A 25,643-nucleotide genomic window follows, 5' to 3' on the forward strand; every position below is an offset into this window, starting at 1 on the left:
CCAATGTCTTGAACATATAAAATACTAGGTTTCATACTTCAGTGTAAAATACACTTTAATTATGAGCCTTGAAGTAAAAATCTTTTTCACTACCTACATGCTTTATTTTGTGACTTAGACCTTTTGGGTTCCACCCAAAAAAATTTACATTTGGTGTCTGTTTTTGTATAGTCATATGAGGTGCTGTGGTACCCCCATTTTCATTAGGATCGATAGGGTACAGCACCTCGTCGTTCTCATCACAAGCCAGTACCAGAACGGAAGCATAGGTACTAGAGAAAGTTTACAACAACCTGTCAAAGCCCTTTAAACCTCAAAAAGGTGTTAGGCAGGGTTATATATTGTCACCGATTCTATTCAAAATTTGCGGGAAGTATATTATGAGACGACCCTTAGATGGCTAGAAGGGTGGAATATCCATTGGCGGCAGGAAAATCAGCAACCTCCATTGCGTAGATGCCACACACTATTCGCATCATCCGGGCAAGAACTAGCGCAAGTCTTTACTAGAGGAGAAAAGGAGAGTGAATTAGTTGGTCTTACCATAAGGCGAAGACTAAGGTATTGATGATAGACGGACCTGATATGCTTATTCACTTTATTGAACTTCACGACTTGGAATTTGCTGACCAGTTCTTTTGTCTTGGCTCTCTTCTTGGTGTTGAGGATGACAGTGAGAAAGATATAGTCAGAAGAATCTAAATGTTGACAATCATCGTGGCCTAAGCGATAAGACGTCCGGTGCATTCGTGTTGAGCGATGCACCGGTGTTCGAATCTCAGGCGGGGACCAATTTTTCTAATGAAATACGTACTCAACAAATGTTCACAATTGACTTCCACGGTGAAGGAATAGCATCGTGTAATAAAAATCAAACCCGCAAAATTATAATTTGCGTAATTACTAGTGGTAGGACCTCTTGTGATTCCGCGCGGATAGGTACCACCACCCTGCCTATTTCTGCCGTGAAGCAGTAATGCGTTTTGGTTTGAAGGGTGGGGCAGCCGTTGTAACTATACTGAGACCTTAGAACTTATATCTCAAGGTGGGTGGTGCATTTACGTTGTAGATGTCTATGGGCTCCAGTAACCACTTAACACCAGGTGGGCTGTGAGCTCGTCCACCCATCTAAGCAATAAAAAATATATATATATATCTCGAAAAACCAAAATGAGGCTGGTATAGTAATCGGCAAACTTCTTGAGCAAATGACCTTGACTGCGCAGAACCGAATTTTAGATCACTTTGGTGGTGAGGGTGAGGCGCGACGGCAGGGGAAATCGTATCGAGCGCGTTATTGGTAGATCAGTCGAACCCTGCGTCCCGCACCGCGCCCTCATTCCGCTTGCTCCCAAAAGTACGCTTGCGTACAGTGGAAAGTCTATCGTTATTAATCGTTAAGTTATTTGTTATAATTGCTTGTGGACTTTGTTGCCATTGCTATTTGTTGAGTGTTTGTTGATTTTTTATAAAACATACACTATGCCGTGACAAACTGGTGTAGTACTTAAAAGAAAGGGTAGAAAATTTGTGTACGACGTATATTGCTTCTTTATAAAACATGGGAAGAATGATATGGAAAAATTAAAACAGACTTCGGAAGCAACAAAAACATCAGTGAGTACTGTTAGGTGCATTATTAACGAAGCTAAAGGCTCTGGCTTGCTCGCCGTGTTTCGGACTCCGGGTAAGAAAAGATCAGGGAAGAAGAAAGTTACCGGAATGGATAGTTTCGTTCAATCTGTAATAAAAAGATGTAATCATAATAACTACATAACAAGCAGCGAAACTCCGTACCGTAGAAAGGCTTCGAAAAATTTAAAGAAGATATAAATTTTAATGGCTCGGAATTAAGCTTACGACGGATTATGAAAGAGCTAGGCTTCAGATGGAAAAAAAGAACAGAAAATAATCGGAAGCTGGTAAATGAAAAAAGTAACATTCGATTACTACGAATCGAATATCTTCAAAAAATAATTAATTATAGACAAAAAAGAAGACCGAATCGACCGAGTTGTAAACTACGCCGATGAGCCCTATGTCGACTCATCACGATGATAGCGACTCGGGTGATGAAAACAGTGATGATGATGATGGTCAAGATTATGATAACGAAAAAAAAATTACAAATACCAGCTTCGCTCCAACTGAACCAAGACCTGGCAACAGCTCTAGTTTTGACTTAATAGAAGGAATATCTATTTTACCCCAAGATTAAATTATTACAATTATTAACCTATATGTTTTGTTGATGTTCTAATAAATATATAAATAAATACATATGTTGATTTTAATAATTTAATAGCATTATGACGCAGAGTAAGTAATGTTTTTGCACGTGAGTGTACCATGCGCAAACTTACCCCCACTACGTCAACAAATGCTCAAGAAGTTTGCCGGTTATTATACGTACATTTGTTTTTTCAATTTTCGTTTATGGCACCGAATCCAGGACGATAAAATGAAGTGAGAGGGTAAAGATCGACTCTTTTGAAATGTGATGTTGGAGGTGGATGTTACGTCATAGAGACCTCGATAACCTAGAGACGTTTATGGTACTTAGTCAGGTTGACGGGAGAAGATCGCGCGAATGCTGACTTACCCGCTGGTCAGATCTGGTAAAGACACTCACCGCCCTGCCAATAAGCGAAGCTATAAAGACAGCCGAGGACAGGATGACATGGAGAAGCATATTGTATCGAGTGATCAAGAGTTCAAGCTAAACACGACCTTCAACAATGAAGAGACCGACTCAGAAGAAGAAGAAGGAGATAATCATATGAAATAATTATATTAAATTATGATTTGAAGCAAAAAACCCAATTGCAAAAAAAAAAAGAAAGTAGAACCACAAATAAAAATATTAGACGCTTATTAATAATTTAGTGGACAATTAGCGTGTTATGGACATGTGATACGTAGAGAGGAGATACGTGTAACTAGAAGATGTATGGAAATAGTAGTGCAAGGTAGTGAATGGTAGTACAAAAGATAGGTACTTCTTATTATTAAGGTGATTCTTTGTTAAGACTATCGTTATAATAATATTTAAATCATTGTTAATACATGAAATATTCTAATTTACACAACCAGTCAGATAAAAGTCACATGAACGCTCAGAGCACAAACAAATCTGTTATTATTTTGTAAAATATTTGATACTTTGCCAATGAATTCATTAGTTCGTTGCGGTTCGTGATCCAACACCTACTTTTTAATGTAAGATTTTCTACACTTGAAGCTCACAAATAAGTCGGTAAGTCTGTTGTCCACTGTCTTTTAGAATTCGTGTCTGGTGTCCTTAATTCAAGTTTTACCGTCTTCTTCGAAGGTGCTTAGAAATCAGTTGTCAGGGAAGATCTGATTGTAGTATCTTTTAATTATAGCAGACAAAAAAATTGAAAATCATACAAAAAAATATTTGGAACCATTTCAGCTTTCAAGCAATAGTAACATTGAAAAGATCTGTCACAATTCTACCTTTTCTACTACCTACCTAAGGTAGGTACATACCTACCTATGCGCATTTAGCGAATTGTACAGTTGGTGTCATCATTTGTTCCTTTTAAAAACATATTTTATTCGCTGAATTAGCATCATGTGACTGAATGCTTGACCTAAACAGACGCGCCATTTCACAACAACACGTTCTAAGGAATTCGCTTCATTGTAAAAAGTAATGTTTAATAAAAAAAATACGTGTAGTGTTTGATTTAAATCAATATATTTGCGCTAGTTTTGTTACCGCGACTCTTAATAATTTGTTTAGAAAAATAAAACAAGACGATATTTTATGTTACAAAATTATTTTAGTGTACGTTTATTGCCGAATTAAATTTACGTAACATTAATTAAACTAAACCGGATTCTGGACCTCATAATCGGTAAGTTTAGTTTACTTATATCTTCATGTTTTTAAACTTAAAACTTATACGTTATGTAACTTCAATAACCGCTTTTTTATCATACAAATAAGAATTATCGAAAACAAAATTATTAAATTAACTATAAAAAAATTACCAAGAAATAAAGATGATATTTTTAATACTCACTTTAATACTGAGTCTATTTCAAATATTCAATGATGAAGTTGCACCTGATTGTTTTAGACCTCGCACTAGGGGACAACAAAATATTATTTTGACCATGAGTATGATACATTTCCATATGTTACCTCATAAACTAGGATATAAATAATATATAGTGTAAAATAAAACAAACAACCCTAGTTAAAAGCAGGTCAAAAATAAATATATTTTTTTATCCTGGGAATCCTGATATATTAGGCAAAAGTTTCAAGCTTGTTAGATATGTTGAAGTCAATGATAAATATGTTGAAAGATTCTGATTTCATACACATGTACAGTTCAAGCTAATAAAATCATTTTAATCTATTACTTTACAATTAAAGCAAGGATTTATATGATTTTTATTATTTTGACTGAGTGGTCCAAAAAGTTGGACAATAAATTACACCTTTATACTGTGGCTCTTGAAATTCAGTGCTTCATGGATCTCTGTATTGATAATAAACTAAAGTAAATTGGCTATATTGACCATCTTTTTAGAGTTGGTGGTGCTGACCTTCTTTTTTTTTTCTACCTATGCTGATAGCCTTGAGAGGCTATTTCAGCTTTACCCTAACGTGTAGGTGAGCTCTTGGAGCTCAAGCCAGAAGTGTTGCTATCATTAGCCCTAGCAAGAGCAGTGCTTCACAGAATCATGCCTTATTATGGATGCTATTCGTGGAATATTGTTAGACACACTTATCCTCAGTAAGAGTACAAACTCCAGCATAGTGTTTTAGTAAAAATTAGCCCTAATCTTAAGATACGAATCAACATGGTGTTTGGTCTTTTAAGCCATCACATTTAAAATTCACACAATCTATAAATTTGTAATAACCTATGGCTAATGACTCACTTTGATCATTAAATTTTGAAGCTGTCTGGCTCGTCAGAGTGATAAGGCATTTATTTCTGGACATCACTATCACAGGAAACAGCCTCATATACACTCTCCTGATTTCATTGCTCACATCTAAATATGGTGATAGTGTACAGTATGATAAAAACTGGCATGCACCCCACCTGATCGTTAGCACTTACCATTGCTTACAGATACCAATTGAGTCATTTTCAAATTTAGGGCCAAAAGCGAGTTATTTGATTTAATTCTCATAACCTTAATGTTATTGTAATTATAAGTACAGCAAATTTGTTGTCATGACAACAGGCACGTGGTCCTATAATTATATATTCGTAAACACTGCTAAATTAGGAGTTATACATTAAAAACTACTCCAAATCTCATTCGCATCACTGGTTTGAAATTCAAATTCTAACTTGTTTGTTATTTTTCCAGTAATGCGTGTTGAAATGCGGCAATTTTATTTAATCAGTATGATATATAATACAATAATAAAGGAAAACTAACTGGATATTAGAACATTATTAAAAACAAAAGAAGTACGATTTCTAAGCTTTTAAAAAAGTTCCTATTTAAAATTATTGTCATCCGTGTTGGCCTTATCAAATGCGTAAAATTAAAAATATTAATGAATATTATATTATCAATAAATGAGTGATTGACTTGATTGTGATGATGCATTTTTTATTTGGAACATAACTAAACACAAAAAAAACGTGTGGCACTCGGGAACTGCCGCGGTAAAGCTATTGCATAGCATTTTTTATCAACTTATGCAATTATAATTAGACAATGATAATTTAATATTAAAACAATAATAAAACAAGACCACGCTATATTAAACATTAATAAAAGCAAAACCTTAACTGTCCCCTCCACACTCATAAGCTAGACCGCGCGAGAGAGAGATGGGCAGACTTTTTATGATGCGCATGCAGTGTGACGTCACGCCACGCGCTTATTCACAAACATTACACTAGCGCAACGTGTGAATGTGTTGAACGCGAGCTACATGGTAGGCGGAGTGAGGGGTGTAAGGTTTTTTCGTTACGGAATTTCATGATTTCGGTCGCTGCGCTCAAGGCCCGCGATAAAAGCAATGCAATAGCTTAAAAATCCATTTTTTTCGAAACGAAATCGTTACTTTTTTGGCCGCAACATTGAAAATGACCCAACTCCAAAGTCAAATGGAGCAGTCGTGGGGTTCACCCTGTCCTGCGCGCCGTTCTCAAAGCGCAGTCTCTTCGGAGGTATAGGAGCCTGACATAATCAGATCCGATTCCGTATGGGCCGGGTATCCGTAATAGGATTTCCCATTGTAAAAAAAAGAGGCACAGTTAAGTCACAGTCTGCCGCTGATGACTCCTTTTAAACCTCGTATGATGAAAGATAAGATAAAGCGCTGCTGGATGGTACGCCTCTTGAAAGAGCACGCCACTTCCGAATGTTTTCCCCGTAATTAATTACTTCCAGTTTTTCCGGTTTGGCAGGCCAGTTCGCGAGGCTTAATCTATAAACTTCGAGTCTATAAACCTTAGATAATTTGTTAAGTATTTTTCCCTATCTATTTTCTGGTAGCCTAAGAAGCTAGACTAGTTATGCTGTAACTGGTAGGTGAGCTCACGGGATTCAACCTGAGAGTTACTGACACTAGTCTTAGCAAGAGCATTGCATTGTTGTATCACCACCGATGTGGGATCGCGACCCATTTAGAAGATCCGGATTCCGCTGACGGAATCTGCGCTGTTGGAACGTGTAGGTAGGACCAGATCCAGTTGTCTATACATCTGTAACTGTTATTCTTCTGTGTCCTCGTCCAGACTAGCCAAATAGGCTGCACAATGTCAATACCACTTTAGTTTGAGCACTTGAGACGCCAGATCGTATAAACCTTTCCCGGCACAAGTCGATGCTTATAATTTTCTATAAACTAGTGGTCCCGCAGTAGTCGAAATTCGACTATTATAATTAATTGAAATTATAAGCTTTTGCACTATCATGATTCTATTGGCAAAGACTAAATATTATACTTCGGGATTTCACCAAGACTACACTTTAGACAAATATTAATAAAGACAAACAATATTAATCTATTGTCAATTTGACCACAGACTTTAAGGAATAACGAAAGTTTGACAATAAACAAATATTATTATGCATGCGTTTGTGTGTAAAATACATAGTAGTGTGTGTAATGTTTTCTTTATTGATTTAATGTATATTATATGCATTATTTTAAAAATATATTAGCATTTTGCACTTCTTCTCTATATTCTATATAAGTGTGGAAAATTTCATACTCCTCCGTCCGCGCAATTTTCGTAAAAAGGGATACAAAGTTTTTGCTTCACGTATTAACATATAGATAAAAAATAATGATCTGATTGTACATTTACACCAAGTCGTCGTGGCCTAAAAGATAAGACGCTCGGTTCATTCGTATCGTAGTGATGCGACTATGTCGGTGCTCGAATCCCGCAGGCGGATATCAATTGTTCAAATGAAATACGTACTTAATTCGTGCTCACGAATAAATTCCATTTTGCAATAAAAAACAAAACCCCATAAAGTTTAATGTGCGTAATTACTGCGTACATACAGCTGAAATAAAATCTAAAGCCTGGTGGCGGCCTTCAGCTTGTGATGTGTACTTATAGGTTTTTTTTTCTTCGGACAGGGGGCCGAACCGTATACAAAGTCCGTGTCTAGGGGTCCCTATGATGTCTATGGAATGCGGTAACCACTCAACACCGGGAGAGCCGTGTCTCATTTAACCAATAAAACAAAATATATACAAATTAAAATTTAAAGTACTTATTTCAATCGCAACGCAATCGACCATGGACTTTAAGCATGGTTGATTACTGTCCTCGCTTACGAACGTTGACATTGTTGTTGACGTTGGCATTGTCCGTCAAGGTGCTGTCAAAAAAGACCCTATTTAAACTTCACATTATGTAGAACGAATATAGTTTATGTCTCAATCAGAAGGTACATGATTAAATACGTGTAATAGAAATTCATTTCTTGCTATGTAAATCAGTGTCATTTATAGATTTGTATTTTTGGGGTTTACAAAAACTGGAAGTTCTACCAGCGAGCTGGTGAAATTTCTCGATAGACCGACGGTCCGAATATTATCGGTCGGAACTTGTATGCATTTTTTTTATATTTTTATTGCTTAGATGGTTGGACGAGCTCACAGCCCACCTGGTTTTATGTGGTTACTGGAGCCCATAGACATCTACAACGTAAATGCGTCACCCACCTTGAGATATAAGTTAAAGTCTCAGTATAGTTAGTTACAACGGCTGCCCCACCCTTCAAACCGAAACGCGTTACTGCTTCACGGCAGAAATAGGCGGGGTGGTGGTAACCTACCCATGCGGACTCACAAGAGGTCCTACCACCAGTAAGTGCATGCAAAGTTATCTTGAAAATGTCTTCAGCGAGATTCAGGATTTATCAAATAGATTGTCTTCTATGATAGCTACCCGATATACATCAATTTTAAGTATGACACAATATTTCCTGTTTGCTATTTCATCTTAAAAAAGATGAAAAAAAAATTCTATATCCAGAAAGATATTTTTGGTAAAAGCAAAGCCGGTACAGTACATAAGCAAACAAACAAAAATCGGTTGATAGTTAAACACCAGAAGAAACTATTAACTTACGTCACTAATTAAAGTTCGCATCGACCTTGAGACATGAGGTCGGCGTCTCAATTTTTATAGTGGAACTTAGCTTGACCAAGAGAAATCTTAAAAGAGTCTACATTACAAAACAATTTACGTAACATTTATTCGATCAGGTGTGTTGTTTAATTAAAAACTCATATCGAAACATTAATTAGTGATTTGATTAAATTAAAAACCGCGTCCGTGGTTTCCGCGGGTGTACATACATGCGATAGAAGAGTACATAAGCGGCATACTAAATTCGCTCGTTATATAATTAATTGTTATAAAAAAATGAATGGATATAAAAAAAATGTGAGCCGTCACGGGACGCCTGGCAGATGTGAAACATCGACATTATTTTGTAAAAGTAATATGCAGAAAAGAACAGATTGTGATAGGAACTAAATATGTCATAATGATAAAATAAAATATTACGAAAAAATAATTTGTTTTCAACTAAAACACAGGTTATGTGTACTGTGGTAAACAACACTGTATACACTACGGAGTATACACTATAGGTATCCGAGCTCAGTGTAGCGAGAGAGATGGCTTAACGCCGGATCGAGTGGGAGAGGATCGCACGCATGGCGAAGCGTCGCCACGGCATGCGTCGCCACGCCAGAAATCGGTTTTACGTGTGGCTATAGATGTTTCACATCAAAAAGCCGACCGCACAACGTTGATGTATGTACGAAGACTTTTTTATATCTTTCGATGTCTGAAGTTATGATTGAAGCTTATGATATTTTTTTCCACCTAAACTGGTAGCCTTGAGAGGTTATGCCAGCGTAACCGAACGAATAGGTGAGTTCACGGGGCTCTAACTTGAAAATTTTGCTAACCCTAGCCCTAGCAAGAGTAGTGCTTCGCACAATATACCGCCGGAGCGGGAACACGACCCACTGAGAAGATCCGGCGAGAAACTCAGTGAGCTGTGTCTGAGGGTTAATTTACTCGTCGAGCCCTTCGTCGCGAGCGACGGGTTCGACGAGAACGATGACCGGTGCTTGAGGTACCTAAAGTTATTCGATCGGAAGGATCCGAAATGACGTCCTTAGGGTGACGTCGACTGTTTATCATTCGGTCCGCAGGATCGAGTATAAAGTTATCGGCGGCCACAACGAGAGGGTTTTCGTGTCACGCCGCTTTCTCGAGATGGCGCACTGATGCTGACTGTAAATACTTACTGATGGAATCTACGTCGTGCAGGTTCACGTTTCTTACGTACAACAGTGCTCCGACGGCTATCCTGCAAAAACGGGATTGAATTATTTGAAGGGTTTTTAAATTAGTGCGAGCCGCGTGAACGAACACTACACTTGCATAGGCCATGACCGGGCGTATGCAAGTTTTATAGAGTGTCACCTTATTACGAAGTAGTTTATGATAGTAGCTCTATAATCGAATGACCGTGTATAAAAATAAGAAAGAGAAAAAGAGAGAGAGTGAGAGAACAAAAAAAAACAGCTTTAATTCTTTTATCCGCTTTTTTGAACTCACTTGTGAGTTGTTTCAAGTGGTTTCACTGTGTTCAGAGCATTTCCATAGATCTCTTCTGCCCCGCGCCATCCGGCTTTGGGTAGTATGTAGGAAGCTCTACCGAACCCTTCAAGCCGGACACGGCGGGCTGGGTCACAAACATTATTCGAACCCGGAAAGAAAAATCACATATCCGGTCCCAGATTGTCCGGGTAATAGTGATCTTACAGTTATGCCTCACTAATCCCATAATTGGGAACGTTTATTTTTCAAAAGAACCCTCTTATTAAATCCCATTAACAATAATATAAATAAATATTTAATATTATCATTATTAATTATTATTATATTATGACAATAATAAAAATTAATAATTTTATGTTAATAATTTGATAATTTGAGGCATGTTGATTCAAGCATCATTGTTCCAATGGTTGCTTTTTCTTCCTACCTAAGCTGATAGCCTTGTGAGGCTATTTCAGCGGAACCTTAACTAGTAGGTGAGCTCACCGGGCTCAAACCTGAGGACGCTGCTAACACGAACCCTAGCAAGAGCCGTGCTTCGCAGAATCTACCACCGGATCCGAAACGCGACCCACTGAGAAAATCCGGCGAGAAACTCAGTGGGCTGTGTCTGAGGGTTAATTTACTCGGTGAACGAGAACGGTGACCGGTGCTTGAGGACCGTTAGTGGATCGGGAGGATCCGAAATGACGTCTTTGGGGCGACGTCGACTGCTTTCCATTTTTTCCGCAGGATCGGGAATGAATGGTTGCGTCGGGATACGGTTTGATAGCGAAAAGTTTCGATCAACATCTTAAGAAACTTTCGTTATCCAGCTGGGTTAGGGGCGCTGATACAGAAAGCAGTTAGGTATCCTGGATACGGCGCGCATTGTGAGGAGGTTTCTCACTCTGGAGTCCTAACCACTGGTGGCTTGTGTCGTAGACACCACCATCAGTGGTAATCTGATTTTTATGTAGTGTTTTTAAATAAATATATTTTAATAATTAAAAAATACATATTTTAGAATTAATAAGATTTTAAATAGATATAGTAAGATAATAATACTATAATTCTATACGAATATAGAATATGAACAGAAGCAAGCATATGAATTGTGTTTCTTGTGCTCTCCAGTAACGGCGTCATTCCCAAAAATCTACTCCACTGCCTAAAATAAATAAAATGTTATAGTATAGTATAATGTTGTAGTACTTAAAAATTTCTGCAAAATATGTGAAAATAAGCTCAGCACTAAAAGGGTTAACAAATATGCATATACGCAAAAAAAACAATTCTTCTTGACTCATTAAACGTCTTATAGCGTTAACTAGGACCGTGCAGGATCTGTATACTAAATCATACTATTTGTACGAATGTTTCAAGGGTATACAGCACGTTTGCTGTGCGCCTAGCATTGCTTATGTCCGCGGGCGACCCATTACCATCAGGCAGCATAGTCCTCGGCCTTTAGAAGCAAAAAGAAACAACCTTGCTGAAGTTTTTACCCGTAAAAAAATGACAATCGTTTTGTAATCTCATACTAATGCGTAATAATTCAAGTGTAAAATATTTTGTTGAATAACATTGTTTTCTAGTGTTTGTTACAATGTCGTTCTTTGTTACGCTCTGTGTTATAAAAAAACAATAGCACGCGTGCAACTTGGTGCACTTGAAAGAAGTGAAGCTTCTTTTTCGATGTGTAGTATTGTGGCTTTCTTCATTTTTCATCCTTAAATCAAATTTTTCTTATAATAGGGCATACTGTGTATAAGAGAAAGGACCTTGCTCTCTTGTCCTTTCCCTTTTAACGGTCGAGTGGTTTTCGCGAGACGCTGTCTATTTTCTCACTCTCGCTTTTGTGCTAGCGTCTAGTGCTAGGGTCCGCTTTCTACTTAAATTCCACTTTGCGTGGTTTTCGACATTCTTCTGGGCGAGGTTATTCTCCTTCATGTCTGCTTTTACCACATCCAATCAGCGTTTCTTGGGCCTATCGCGAGTTCTAAGAACTTCGCTAAAAAAAACACTCTCTCTCGCTGTCACATCTGGGGATATCAATTCCCCCTTCGTCGACCAAAACAAAAATACTTTGTTTTAATAAATTCTCCGAGCCAACCGATCTATCCAGTCAAGGTAATTAATTCTTATCAACAAAAAAAAAATGTTACTGATAAATGTGATACAATGAAATCGACAGATAAGCTCTGATAAACGCTATTTCTATAAGTCCGATACTGACCACGCATCGTACATAATACGTAAATATGTACACATAGATTTTTGTTGCGTTATCTCTATCTATCATCTTCTTTATCCCCACCTTATCCAAGTAGGTGGAGTCGGCACAGCTAATTTTTCTATCCCATTCTCCTCTATCAACCGTCATCTCAGCACGATTAAGTCCTTTAAGGTCTTATTGTAGTTGACGTTAGAATATTTATGTAGTTTTTCAAATTCATTAAAATTTAAACTCGTGAGATACCAGCCCACTGAGTTTCTTGCCGGATTTTCACAGTGGGTCGCGATTTCGATCCAGTGGTCGATTCAGTGAAGCACTGCTCTTAGGATAAGCTTAAATTAATTACATATACATTTTGCTTTCTATTTTCGATGTAAAGCGAAAGAGAAGTTGTTAGCGTTTTAGCGTAAATTAATGCGGCCTATATACTATATATATACATCGTGTTGTATATTTCGTGTTAAATTATATAAATTTCACTTAATTTCACTTAATTTCAATAATAGTATTGTTTGAGATGATGCTATCATCTCGTTTTTACCATCGCCCGTCACCGGGAGAGTTCATCCATACTACCTGAAGCCACTGCGTTTACCGGCAGTGCGTTTCCAGAGATCTTTTTTGCCACGTACCATCCGGTTTTGGATTGTGCTCCCCTCCACGGTGTTTCCCGAGCGTTATGTCATATCCTTCTTCAAACGACGCTTCTGGAGAGTACGTAACGTTAGGCAGTGGCTTGGCTCTGCCCTTGGCATTGCTGAAGTCCATGGGCGACGGTAACCGCTCACCATCTGGTGGGCCGTATGCTCGTCTGCCTATACGGCAATAAAAAAAGAAAACAAAATGGCCAGGAAATGAAGGAGTTTTCCTGTTGACGATTTATCTCTAAACTTGAGGGCAGGATTTCCCCATAATATTCATAGTGTCTTTCTGAAAGTGAATCACAATTATTTGTATTTTACGCTGTGTGACTAGCAATGAATGATGTACAAGGATAGATTTTATAGGTATTTAACATTAGATGAGAAGTGAGCTCGTCTCCCATGTCAACTGAAAAAAATTGTCCGTTATTTGGCCTACATTTAGTTATTTAAAACTCAAATTAACTCATAAAATTATAATTTTTTTAAAGTTCTAATTTTGATTCACTCGAAAGTCCGTAGATATTCTAGAAAGCGGTCTTGTGTGTCCATATGAAAAGCTAAAACGCCAGTAACCCATAGGATACGACGACCGCTGTACCTATGTCAAGCGATGCGTCTATATTTGTATTCAAATCCTGCAGGTATAATAGATAACGGTTATGAAATGAGGAAAGAAATTAATTCAAAGAGCGCTATGATGAAATAATAAAAATAAGATGAAGAAGCATTTACGTTGTAGATGTCTATGGGTTCCGGCAATCACTTAACATCAGGTGGGCTGAGAGCTCGTCCACCCAACTAAGAAATAAAAAAAATAAAAAAATGCATGGGGGTGTTAGGTTTTATTTTCATTACGGAATTTTTTGATTCGGTCGCCGCGCTCAAACCCGCGATAAAAGCTATGCAATAACTTAATAAAAAATATTATTATTTTCACTGATGTGCAAACGCTATTTTAGTAAAATTAAAAACTAGACTACGGAGAATGTACCTACATTTCTATAGTGACTAGCGCTTCCGCGCGCACTATACCTAATTCACGGAACGACAAATTTTTTGACAAGTACGACAAATACTTGAGTATAATGACAGCGTTGTATTGAGGTAGCAAACGTTTATGAATGAAAAACAGAAAAACTGTTTAAGTAGACAGTTATTAAGTAAAATAGGTACGTAGGCCTTTCTGTTAATTAATCTGGTCAGCCTGACATGACAGCTTACTAGGGTTGACAAAATTTATGACTTTGATAAATAATTATATTTTTTACAGGGGTATTTTGTAACTCGTTGCATAGATATGCATATTGGTAACGCACGAAACGAAAATATTATGTTGCATCGTCGTGAACATTAATAAAGAAAACAGCAACACGACCCACTTACAAGTTGTTTGTTAACGTAAGTATTACGACAGACGGTTGTGATGCTCTAACGATACTTGAGGTTACCGCGCTTCAAAACCCATTGACGTCATTAAACATCTAAGTTCCAAATGCATTTCATTAAAGTAGGCTTTTTTAAATCGTCTTTACCACCGATTCGGATTCAGTTTCGACGCTGAGAAACGCATAAACCTAAAGGCTTGGTCTTTATGTCAATATTCTAGGACACATCGTAAAATATTGCGCAAATTTACCACATTCTTAAGCTATTGCATAGCTTTTATCGCGGGCTTTGAGCGCGGCGACCGAATCAAGAAATTCCGTAACGAAAATAAAATCTAACATCCCCACTCCGTCTACCATGTAGCTCGGGTTCAACACATTCACACGTTGCGTTTGTGTAGTGTTTGTGAATAAGCGCGCGGTGTGACGTCGCACTGCATGCGCATCATGAAAAGTCTACCCATCTCTCTCTCTCGCGCGGTCTAGCTTATGAGTGTAAAAGGGACAGTAAATGTTTTGCTTTTGTTAATATTTATAAATATAGCGAGGTCTTATTTTATCATTGTTTTAATATTAAATTATTATTGTCTAATTATAATTGCATAAGTTGACAAAAAATGCTATGCAATAGCTTTACCGTGGCAGTTCCCGAGTGCCACACGTGTTTTATTTTAAATCTTCCTACCTTCCTCATCCTATTTAAGTCTACTTATCAGACTCACGATGTTGAGCTCTGATCAAAGACAGGGAAGGTTGGTGTGTGGAGCACAGACTCGAAATGACGCGATTTCTTCATTCATAAAATCGCTGATCTTATAACCATCGACCGCCTTGAAAACCTTATTAAATAGCGATAAAGTTTGCAAACTTCCCCAAGCTAGGATTCTTTCATATGTTGCGGGTACTGGAAAAATCAAAAGTTTAATATAATATAAGTATTGTTTTAAACTTTCGCAGCTATTTACACAGTACACGCGCAATTTTTTAACAGCTTGTTATCATGCTTTTTACATTTGTTAAGTTTCTGACAGCTTGGCGCAAGCGCCATGATCACGGGTAGCCCGAAGATTGCGGGTAGGATGTTAGGAGAACACAAATCTGACAACTCTATTTCTTAGTTAGGTTTTTAGTATTGGTCTGGTCTTCGATAACTCGTTCCGACGCGACGCTTGCCACCGGGTCAGAATATCGGGAACTCAGGAATAGTGAAAATCGTGTTAAGAACCCGTTAAAGAATAGTGCATGTAATAAAAAAGCAAACTCACAAACCTTGGACGTCTAATCTCTTAACTACTCATTATGACGATACGACTCGACCGAATCTAAGAGACGAGAACTTGTTACCAAGACAAATGCTCCGTTCATTTTTCCGGGAGGTTGAAAAACTAAAATTGGCCGATTCCAGTTCGTCCATCACAATTTATAAGAGCCATAAGACATGTATACCGTGTTACCGACGGAGGTGAAACTGTCACCGCATGACCGAACTCCTTATCTTGTTATAATATAAAATGGTCAATGTTCTCGCGGCTTATTGCCCACAAGATGGGCAGGCTTCGTTAAATCATCTGCAAAGTGTCCCCTTAATGGATGCTCACGCACCGCCACAAATACAGAGAGATGGAGAAGCTTCGTAAAAACCGCAACTAATAAATAAGACGGTACATGACCACGACCACTTCACCCAGGAGTATACGACTGAAGAGGAGGATAATAAAAAAACACTGAATACGGCCAGAACATCGAAACCAGAACCCGTGGTTCACTAAAAGCAGGCCAGCTGCATTTGTACGGTAATGACGGCTCGTACTCTTGATATTGTAAACCGCGATTAGATGCGTTCGTTTTCGAGAACGTTCCTTTGCGGACGTCACGTGTCCTTGAAACATTCACGCATAAAGACGGCATTAAAGTACCTTTACGAAGCAAACGATAATCAAATTATCTTATCAGCGCATTATTATTGGCGGTGGTAATACGCGCGGTACTTTTGTCGTCGTAAATGACCTTAAACAAAACGGAATTATTGTTCAGTCATCACCGGTAATGCGATTGTTCAATGTCCACAATGACTGAATCATAATTAGGGCACGCGAAAAAAAAAAACTATGGTTTTTTATTTATTAAGTAAGGGTACTAGAAATGGTATTAAATTTAAACTTTTCTTTTAACACGCTTTTATTAGCTTCATACGTATGTTAGTATGGATGGATGGTATGGATGATATACTATCATGGTATGAATGATAGGATGATAGTATGGATGGTATGGATGATAGTATAGATAGTTATGGGTGTATGTAACGTCGTCGAAGTTGGCAAAGAGTTCGACGTGCAACCCAACCCATGCATCAGCCCACTGAGTTTCTCGCCGGATCTTCTAAGTTGGTCGTGATTCCGATCCGGTAGTAGATTCATTCCCGAATCAGCTGCTCTTGAGTTGTTAGGTCTCCTTTTTCAGAGGTGCTCGGGCAGCTGTTAGCAAATCACACCCCTCCTGGCCGAGCTTTGCTAGCTCACCTGTCCTGGTGAAACTAGAAAGGCCTCCGGGCCACCAGTAATCCTTCAATGATAAAAAAAACGTATGTAAAGATAACTGTGAATATCATTTTGAACCCCTTCGAAACATCGGATTGATTCGAAATTTGGTATACTTATCAAGGACCGATGATAATTCAATATTTTAAACAGTTTATCCGTTATCCTTACTAGGATAATCAGGATTAGTGATTTTTTGTTGGGACTAGCTTCCAATTCACACACCTCTTCCATAATATTAACAAAGCCTAATTCGACAGCTTTACAAATCAATAGCTTATTATTAACATGTTAATGTTTAATTGTAAAACTATTTAATAAATGCAAGACATGAGTGGATGAAGCGGTTAAGTACATTTTTTAAGATTTTTGAGTTTTTACATTAAACTAGAGGTCCCGCAGTAGTCGAAATTCGATTATATAATTGGAATTGTAAGTTTGTACACTATTAAGATTGTATTTTATACTTCTATAATCACAAATTTCACCAAGGCTACACTATAAAAAAATATTAATAAAGACAAACAATAATTAATCTATTCTCAATTTGACAACAGACGTCCAGAACAAAAGTTTGACAATAAATAGTATGCAATAAATTATTTCCCTTTGATGTGTCCCCTATCAACTGGATTCGTTTTGTTTGTTTTAAACTTATTTTATACAAAAGTCTTTTATTTATCGATTAAGGCACTACGAAGTCTGCCGGGTCAGCAAGTTCAAAATAAATAATTATTTAAAATAATTATTGTACTTTTATGCTAAACTAGTATGCTATACTTTTTAAGATATGATCAAAGTGAATTGACACCACGCACCCTACATTAAATTTATTTTCTAAAAGAGTGTTTAGAAAATAAATAAGTGTTATAAAAGAGTGTTTTTTATATTTTTCAACTATTATTTATTTCTCATTTTGCACGGTTTTGATCTACAAGTAAAATTTCAAGTCTCTAACCAATTACGAAGTTAATGGTTGATTACAATATCCACGGATGTCGTGAATTTTCTCGTTAAAAGGAATCGATTGGGCCCAAAATAGATGAGTTGGTTGTTAGCAAAACATCAAGAACTTGCTGCATATTTTTATTCCATAAATAGCTCTGGTATTTTTGTATTTACATCAGAATTATACACAATTCAGGGCGATTTATTATATTTTTTATTTCTTATTGCTGGGATAGGTGGCAGAGCTCACAGCCCACCTGGTGTTAAGTGGTCACTGGAGTCCATAGACATCTACAACATAGCGTAGCTGGAATACCCTCTTAGGCTACCAGCGAATAGGTGGGGGAAAAAATAAGACTGCATTCTTATTTACAACAAGCGGCCTGCTCCGGCTCCCCTCGGGCCTTTAACAAAAATTTCAACGATATTTGACGTTGTTTTATTTTTTTAAATAAAACAACACTTATTGCAGCATAACTATAATAGTTAGACATTATGCTGTCGGGACACTTTTTTTAAATAATAATGTGTTCTACAAAGTCGTAGTACATTATTTTATACTATCGTCAATAGTTTTCGCAGGGCACGCGATGTAAAGAATATTTTAAGTATTTTTTTTACATCTTGGGTTACATTATTGGAGTTTTAGTAAGGATCTCTAATTTTTTTCAAAAAGTATTGTAGCCGATGTCACTCGGGAATAGTGTACCTTCCAAACAGTGAAAGAATTTTTCAAATCGGTTCAGTAGTTTCGGAGCCTATTCAATACAAACAAACAAACAAATCTTTCCTCTTTATAATATTAGTATAGACGAGTAGTATAAATTCGTATGTGGGTGATTTATATAGAAGCACGTTTTTAAAACCGTTGCCTTTATTTGGAGCTGCAATGTATTAGTGCGCTTGTTCGTGTGTGAACACACCGGCTCCTATACGAAGGTCGCCATTAGATTTCTAGAGCCGTGACTTGTTAACTTTAGCGTTAATGGACGAGAATCTTTAAAATATTAAACACCGGTGTCGAGGTAAAGTTTGAATTAGTTGAATTGTAAAGTGTCCGTGACCTAAATTGTGATTTCATGTTGAAGGAATTTACGGCTAGACGATCTGGCTTGGAAGGATCGTGAGCGAATCACGGGTGGACGATGCGTCCCCGAAGATCCTTGGACGATTACTTGTCTATTATTGTCCAAGCAGGTTGAATTGAGTGAAACACTATTGGTTATTTGGTGAAAGGCAATTATTTAATCTTTTTTTTCCTACCTATGCTGATAGCCTTGAGAGGCTATTTCAGCTTCTCCTTGACGTGTAAGTGAGCTCACGGGCTCAAACCGGAGCGTTGCTAACACTGGCCGTAGCAAGAGCAGTGCTTTGCAGAATCTACCACCGGATCGGAATCGCGACCCGCTGAGAAGATCCGGCGAGAAACTCAGCGGGCTGATGTTTAGGTTAGGTTGCATGTCGAACTCTTTGCCGAGTTCGACGAGTACGGTTACCGGGTCCCTACTCCTAGTGTTAGAGCTGAAGGTGTCTAATGCAAGGGTTATTGGACCGGAAGGATCCATGAGGACGTCTCTAGGGCGTCGACGGTGACTGGCTCCTGCGTGATCAGGATTCGAGGAGTAATCAGCGGCGGCAACGTTAAGGCGATTATCATAAATCTAAACTATCCAGGGACCATACTTTTGAATTATTAAAATGGAGCTACAGCTTATATTTTAATCAAATGACAGCATTTGTTATCTATCCCTTCATTAGAACGACACAATTTACATGAAATAGATCAACTATCTTTTATCTGGATAATTTTATAACAGAAGACTTGCACGAGATAGCATTTTAGAATCTCGACGAGAGTTGGTCGATTATCTTTTGATAAAACTTGCCTGCACGGTTAAATGTTTTATTTTCAGTCCGTATAATCAAAGTTCACTTACTTTTTTTGATGTGGAGACAACTTGTGGGAGCTCCTATTTACCAGTGAGTTACCCTAGGTCTACAAATATCAAAGTTAAAGGATACTTCAAGTGAATAGGACTCATAGATAATAATAAATATTTACTAACAATCACACCACGTTAAGTAGTCCCGTGATAAGTTCGTAAAGAACTTGTGTTACAGGTTTAGATTTTTATTATACACATACATATATTTAAGATACATCCATAACCCTGGAAAAGACATTTATATTTATCACACAAATACCTTCCCTTTGCGGGATTCGAACCCGCGACACCCTTGTGTAGTGACCATGTCACTTACCACTACACTACCGTTACTAAGCTTAGAGTACATTTATCAATTATATTTTTATAATTTTTTTCTTCTAAAAGTCGATTCGTTCTGTTTTGTTTTATTCAGTAAAAACTAGTTCGGCTCCTGTCGAGACCGAAACAGCATTAAAACCTACAAACAATTGAAAAAAGCTCTAACGAAACAAAACAAAATATGTATGCGAATTGGAGACTCCTTTTTTTTAAAATCGGTTAAAATAAAAAAACCAACCAAACCTATGTTCTCTGTTTGTCGAAAAATGTACATACAGTCACTATATCTGAAGGTGCATTTTATTTAAAATTGTAATGTCTTGTCATTGAAAAAATACTTACATATTTACTGTCTTGTAAAATGCTATTTGCATCCAAACAAAACGAGTTTCTGTAGCGAGACAAAATACGGATACTCCACCTGGCGTGTTTTCGTAAAACAAAAGACGTCATATTCATATTCATAAAAGAATGTACTGTTTACCTCGTTAAACAATATCTCAGAATAATTATGGCTTTCAATATTATTGATTCGGTTCTTGCTACAGACGGATCCGATTTACATCTAGCCGAGGGTCATATACTGCATTACTATAGACACAGTCCTCTGCAGCTCTGTACTGATCCCGAGCTCTTCTCGCACACAAACAGATGTAGATCCGACCTACATCTAGCCGAGGGTCCTATACCACACTACTATAGACACAGTCCTCTGCAGCTCAGTACTGATCCCGAGCTTTTCTCGTACACAAACAGACACAGATCCGACCTACATCTAGCCGAGAGTCCTATACCACACTACTATAGACACAGTCCTCTGCAGCTCAGTACTGATCCCGAGCTTTTCTCGTACACAAACAGACACAGATCCGACCTACATCTAGCCGAGGGTCCTATACCACACTACTATAGACACAGTCCTCTGCAGCTCGTGGTCGTCGTGGCCTAACGGATAAGACGTCCGGTGCATTCGTGTGGTCGTCGTGGCCTAACGGATAAGACGTCCGGTGCATTCGTGTTGAAACGATGCACCGGTGTTCGAATCCCGCAGGCGGGTACCAATTTTTCTAATGAAATACGTACTCAAGAAATGTTCACGATTGACTTCCACGGTGAAGGAATAACATCGTGTAATAAAAATGAAACCCGCAAAATTATAATTTGCGTAATTACTGGTGGTAGGACCTCTTGTTAGTCCGCACGGGTAGGTACCACCGCCCCGCCTATTTCTGCCGTGAAGCAGTAATGCGTTTCGGTTTGAAGGGTGGGGCAGCCGTTGTGACTATACTGAGACCTTAGAACTATATCTCAAGGTGTGTGGCGCATTTACGTTGTAGATGTCTATGGGCTCCAGTAACCACTTAACATCAGGTGGGCTGTGAGCTCGTCCACACAGCTAAGCAATAAAAAAAAAAAAAAAAAGCTCAGTACTGATCCCGAGCTTTTCTCGTACACAAACAGACACAGATCCGACCTACATCTAGCCGAGGGTCCTATACCACACTACTATAGACACAGTCCTCTGCATCTCTGTACTGATCCCGAGCGCTTGTCGCACACAAACAGACGCAGATCCGACCTACAACTAGCTGAGGTTCCTAGATCACACTACTATAGACACAGTCCTCTGCATCTTTGTACTGATTCCGAGCTCTTCTCGTACACAAACAGACACAGATCCGACCTACAACTAGCCGAGGGTCCTATACCACACTACTACAGACCCAGTCCTCTGCGGCTCTGTAGTGATCCCGAGCTCTTCTCGTACACAAACAGACACAGATCCGACCAACATCTAGCCGAGGGTCCTATACCACACTACTATAGACACAGTCCTCTGCAGCTCTATACTGTACGCTTCGAGCTCAGCCAGAATTCTATAACAGTCCGCGTGTAAATGTTTTATTCTATTAGCGTGTAATTATTTTAACGATTTGTAACAGTCCAACCGGTTTCGAAGTAATTTAAAACTTGGAATATGATGACTGAACGCCGGAGACTGATCTTTGCGACACACACTGTTTGGGTTCAATGACGTCTTTGCCTTTGGAACACGATTAGAATTACAATGAATCTTAAAACAATAAGTGATAAAGATGTCGCTAAGAACTTACGAAGAAACAGAAGCGACACTTAGATAATACATAAAATTCCTTAATATTTAAACGATTTACACAATACGTTTGTTTATGGTTATATTTCATGCATTTCTATAGGGGAACCTTCGCTACGTGTGACGTCATTCGGGGTTAAAGTACGCGACGACCTGATCATAGAATGATAATTATGATCAGGTTCCACGCCGACTTCTAATAATGGGTGACTGATGCGTGGCTAATGATGCGTGTAATATAACGGAACCATAGAGTATATAATACAAAAAAAACTACAACCACATAACAGATTAGCCACATTACCCTTGGAATTGGTTACGTTAAGTTTTCTACTTCGCAGACAGGTGAAATATTTCACGGCCTACCTGATGTTTAAAGGTTATCGGAGCTCATAGACATCAACAATAACAACAAATGCCGCCACCCACCTTGAGACATGAGTTCTCAGATCTATCGTACAATGCCACCCTGCAAACCTGGAGCATTACAGGTCCTCTGCAGAAAAAAGACAGCGATACCCGCAATGTCATGCAATACTTCTTTTTTCATTGCCATTGTAAGCAGAAGAGCATACAGCCTTGTGATGGTGTCTTTTTGATACTCTCCAACACTTGTTAAGGCGGCGGCTTGGCTTTGCCCCTGACATTGCTGAAGTCCATGGGCGACGGTAACCGCTTACCATCAGGCAGGCCGTATGCTCGTCTGCCTACAAGGGCAGTAAAAACAGAACAACAAAAACACAAACAGATAAACGAATATTGTGATTTGATTTCCGACAACTGCAAATAAGCCTATAAGCTGAAGTAATCCTTGATCCAAAATAACTGATAATATTTCTAAATGTTTAGATCTCATATTAAACTTTCTGTACATTAGAATCTTCATAGTTGAGACTTACCTTCAAAACGCTCTAAACATTCTTAGGTCTACGGAAACGACGTATGCACAAATGTTATGCATTATTTCTTGTGTACAGCGGATACCCAAAGCTAACGGTATTTGTAGGATGCGACCGAAACGGTATGCCAAACAAATTCTATGTTTGTAGAATCATATTAACGTATAATGTGCTCCGGTCATCGTTCTCGTCGAACCCGTCGCTTGCGACGAAGGGCTCGGCGAGTAAATTAACCCTCAGAAACAGCTCACTGACTTTCTCGCCAGATCTTCTCAGTGGGTCGCGTTTCCGATCCGGTGGTAGATTCTGCGAAGCACTGCTCTTGCTAGGGTTCATGTTAGCGACGTCGTCATGTTTGAGCCCCGCGAGCTCACCTACTTGTTAGGGTTACGCTGAAATGGCCTCTCAAGGCCAACATCAGCTTAGATAGGAAAAACAAAAAGTATAATGTGCAGTGTATCTGATGATACAATGAAATCCCGTTGTTTTCTATAACGAGACTTTATTTTATATTTGTACAATAATTTGTTTAGAGTAGAGATGTTTAGTTTGTATTTTGATGAATTACATGAAGTAATTAAGTATAGAAGCAAGAAGTTTGTATAAATTGAATTAAGTAGGTAGAAAAAAAAGCGGGAATTGTTCCTCGTAAAAGTCATAGACCTATATAGTAGGGACACGACATATTGTTCTATACGTACAATTGCTTATATAAATAGCACCCATTTTGAAGGTACACACATAAACATATATCTATCTCGTTCTTACTCAGCACTTTAACTCGCAGGAAAACAATATAACAGTATTTCAGTGCGTACATAAAATGAAACATGAATATACGTAAATGTCTTCGTCTCCGTCTAATGAGGCCGAAAATCCGCCATGCTTAGCGCGCCAAATGTCATTGTCACGTCAGTTCGGCCGTCTGTTTTGGGTTGTACATTATTTATTGACTTTGATATCGATTTAATATGATTGCTTATATAAAATTTCTAATTTTATCATACTTAAAACATACAAAAATAATAATTAAAACATATTTAATAGGATCTCAAGAAAGTCGATGCCCCAAAACTATTACCTATATATATTTAAATTCATTATGGAGCCCTCATCCGAAAAATTCGGTTTTTCCATTTTTCGGTCGGAATCTATTGATCATGACACTAATTATAAATACCTCTTTAAAATATGTCATCAAAACATATTTAGACATTCTGTTTAGATATTTCGGGAAAAAGGCTACCGACAAAATCTCTTCGGAACTATTTAAATAAAATAGTTTTATTCCGCAGTGAGTAAAACACTATTGTAAATTCGTTAAATATTTATTAATTAAGTGATTTTAGAGAGGAAGTCATAAGGAATGACGTTTGTAATTTTATTAACGAATAAATGTTCTGTAGGTGTTTTTTTTTATCAGGCGGTCCCTTGATAACTTTAAAATTTGGTGCGGCGTACCTTCCTTGAGGTGCGCTGCGGTACTGTGTTACGGACTTTAGAGTCAGCAAAACAATTAAAATAGATTGTAATAGTCTAAGAAAAACACGTACTCAAAATACGATAACATTCAGCATGCTAGAAATGGGCTGATGGCACTGTACTATGCCATATCTTTATGTTTTGCGGCAAACGACAACTTTATAAAATAAGTGTAGCAAATTTAAAAAATCGTCATATCGTTTACTTGGAAAATTTGAAGCACGAACTCGTCTTAGATTTCACATAATATCTAAATCACATCATCTTTGCACATAACAATATACTTACTTCCCATTAAAGTATAAATTCTACAAATACATTCATACTCAACAATATTTAAAATAAAATAATCCGAGAACGTTTATCGATAAAACCAACTAACATTAAAATCTTCTGGGCAGCACTAAAACCGCCATGTTTTGTGGCCAGATGACGTCACAGTGGCACGAATTTTTTGTTGACGTTTCATTTCCATAGGTTTCCTACTTCAGTGGTAAAAGTGTTAGGAGACAGATTATATTTTAATTACAGAGTAGTTAGCTTAATATAGATTATAGACGACACGCAGATACGGCAAAGGCGTTAACATGCAGCTTTAAGCTAATACGGGTAGTTCTATTCAAAATAAGAACGTTTGTAATGCGGCTGTGTTGCAATTTAATTATCGAACGATTATGAATAACATTACTAGTGGTAGGACCTCTTGTGAGTCCGCACGGGTAGGTACCACCAACCTGTCTATTTCTGCCGTGAAGCAGTAATGCGTTTCGGTTTGAAGGGTGGGGCAGCCGTTGTAACTATACTGATACCTTAGAACTTATGTCTCAAGGTGGGTGGCGCATTTACGTTATAGATGTCTATGGGCTGGTCCCCCCCATCTAAACAATAAATAAATAAAAACTTAATTGCCTTTTCTGTACAATATTAAGAAAACAACATTTTTTTTTTTATTTTTTTTTTATTGCCCTTGTAGGCAGACGAGCATACGGCCCACCTGATGGTGAGTGGTTACCGTCGCCCATGGACTTCAGC

The 25,643-nt window shown here is 38.0% G+C and overlaps 1 protein-coding gene across 8 annotated transcripts in view; it reads left to right on the forward strand.

Moving 5' to 3' along the window:
- The first annotated feature begins 3,486 nt into the window (after window positions 1-3,486).
- Window positions 3,487-25,643, forward strand: part of Mgat2 (alpha-1,6-mannosyl-glycoprotein 2-beta-N-acetylglucosaminyltransferase) — a 64,361-nt gene continuing 42,204 nt past the window's right edge. The window contains exons 1-2 of one of the 8 annotated variants that reach the window (XM_089731206.1): window positions 3,515-3,676; window positions 3,814-3,884. The gene's annotated coding sequence lies outside the window, so the exon portion shown is untranslated. Of the gene's footprint in view, window positions 3,885-25,643 lie in introns of all 8 variants that reach the window. The other 7 variants (XM_089731208.1, XM_089731207.1, XM_089731210.1 and 4 more) reach the window with 7 other exon arrangements.

Source organism: Bombyx mandarina, chromosome 11 (assembly GCF_030267445.1).
Source record: "Bombyx mandarina strain Sakado chromosome 11, ASM3026744v2".
Classification (NCBI taxonomy): Eukaryota; Metazoa; Arthropoda; class Insecta; order Lepidoptera; family Bombycidae; genus Bombyx; species Bombyx mandarina.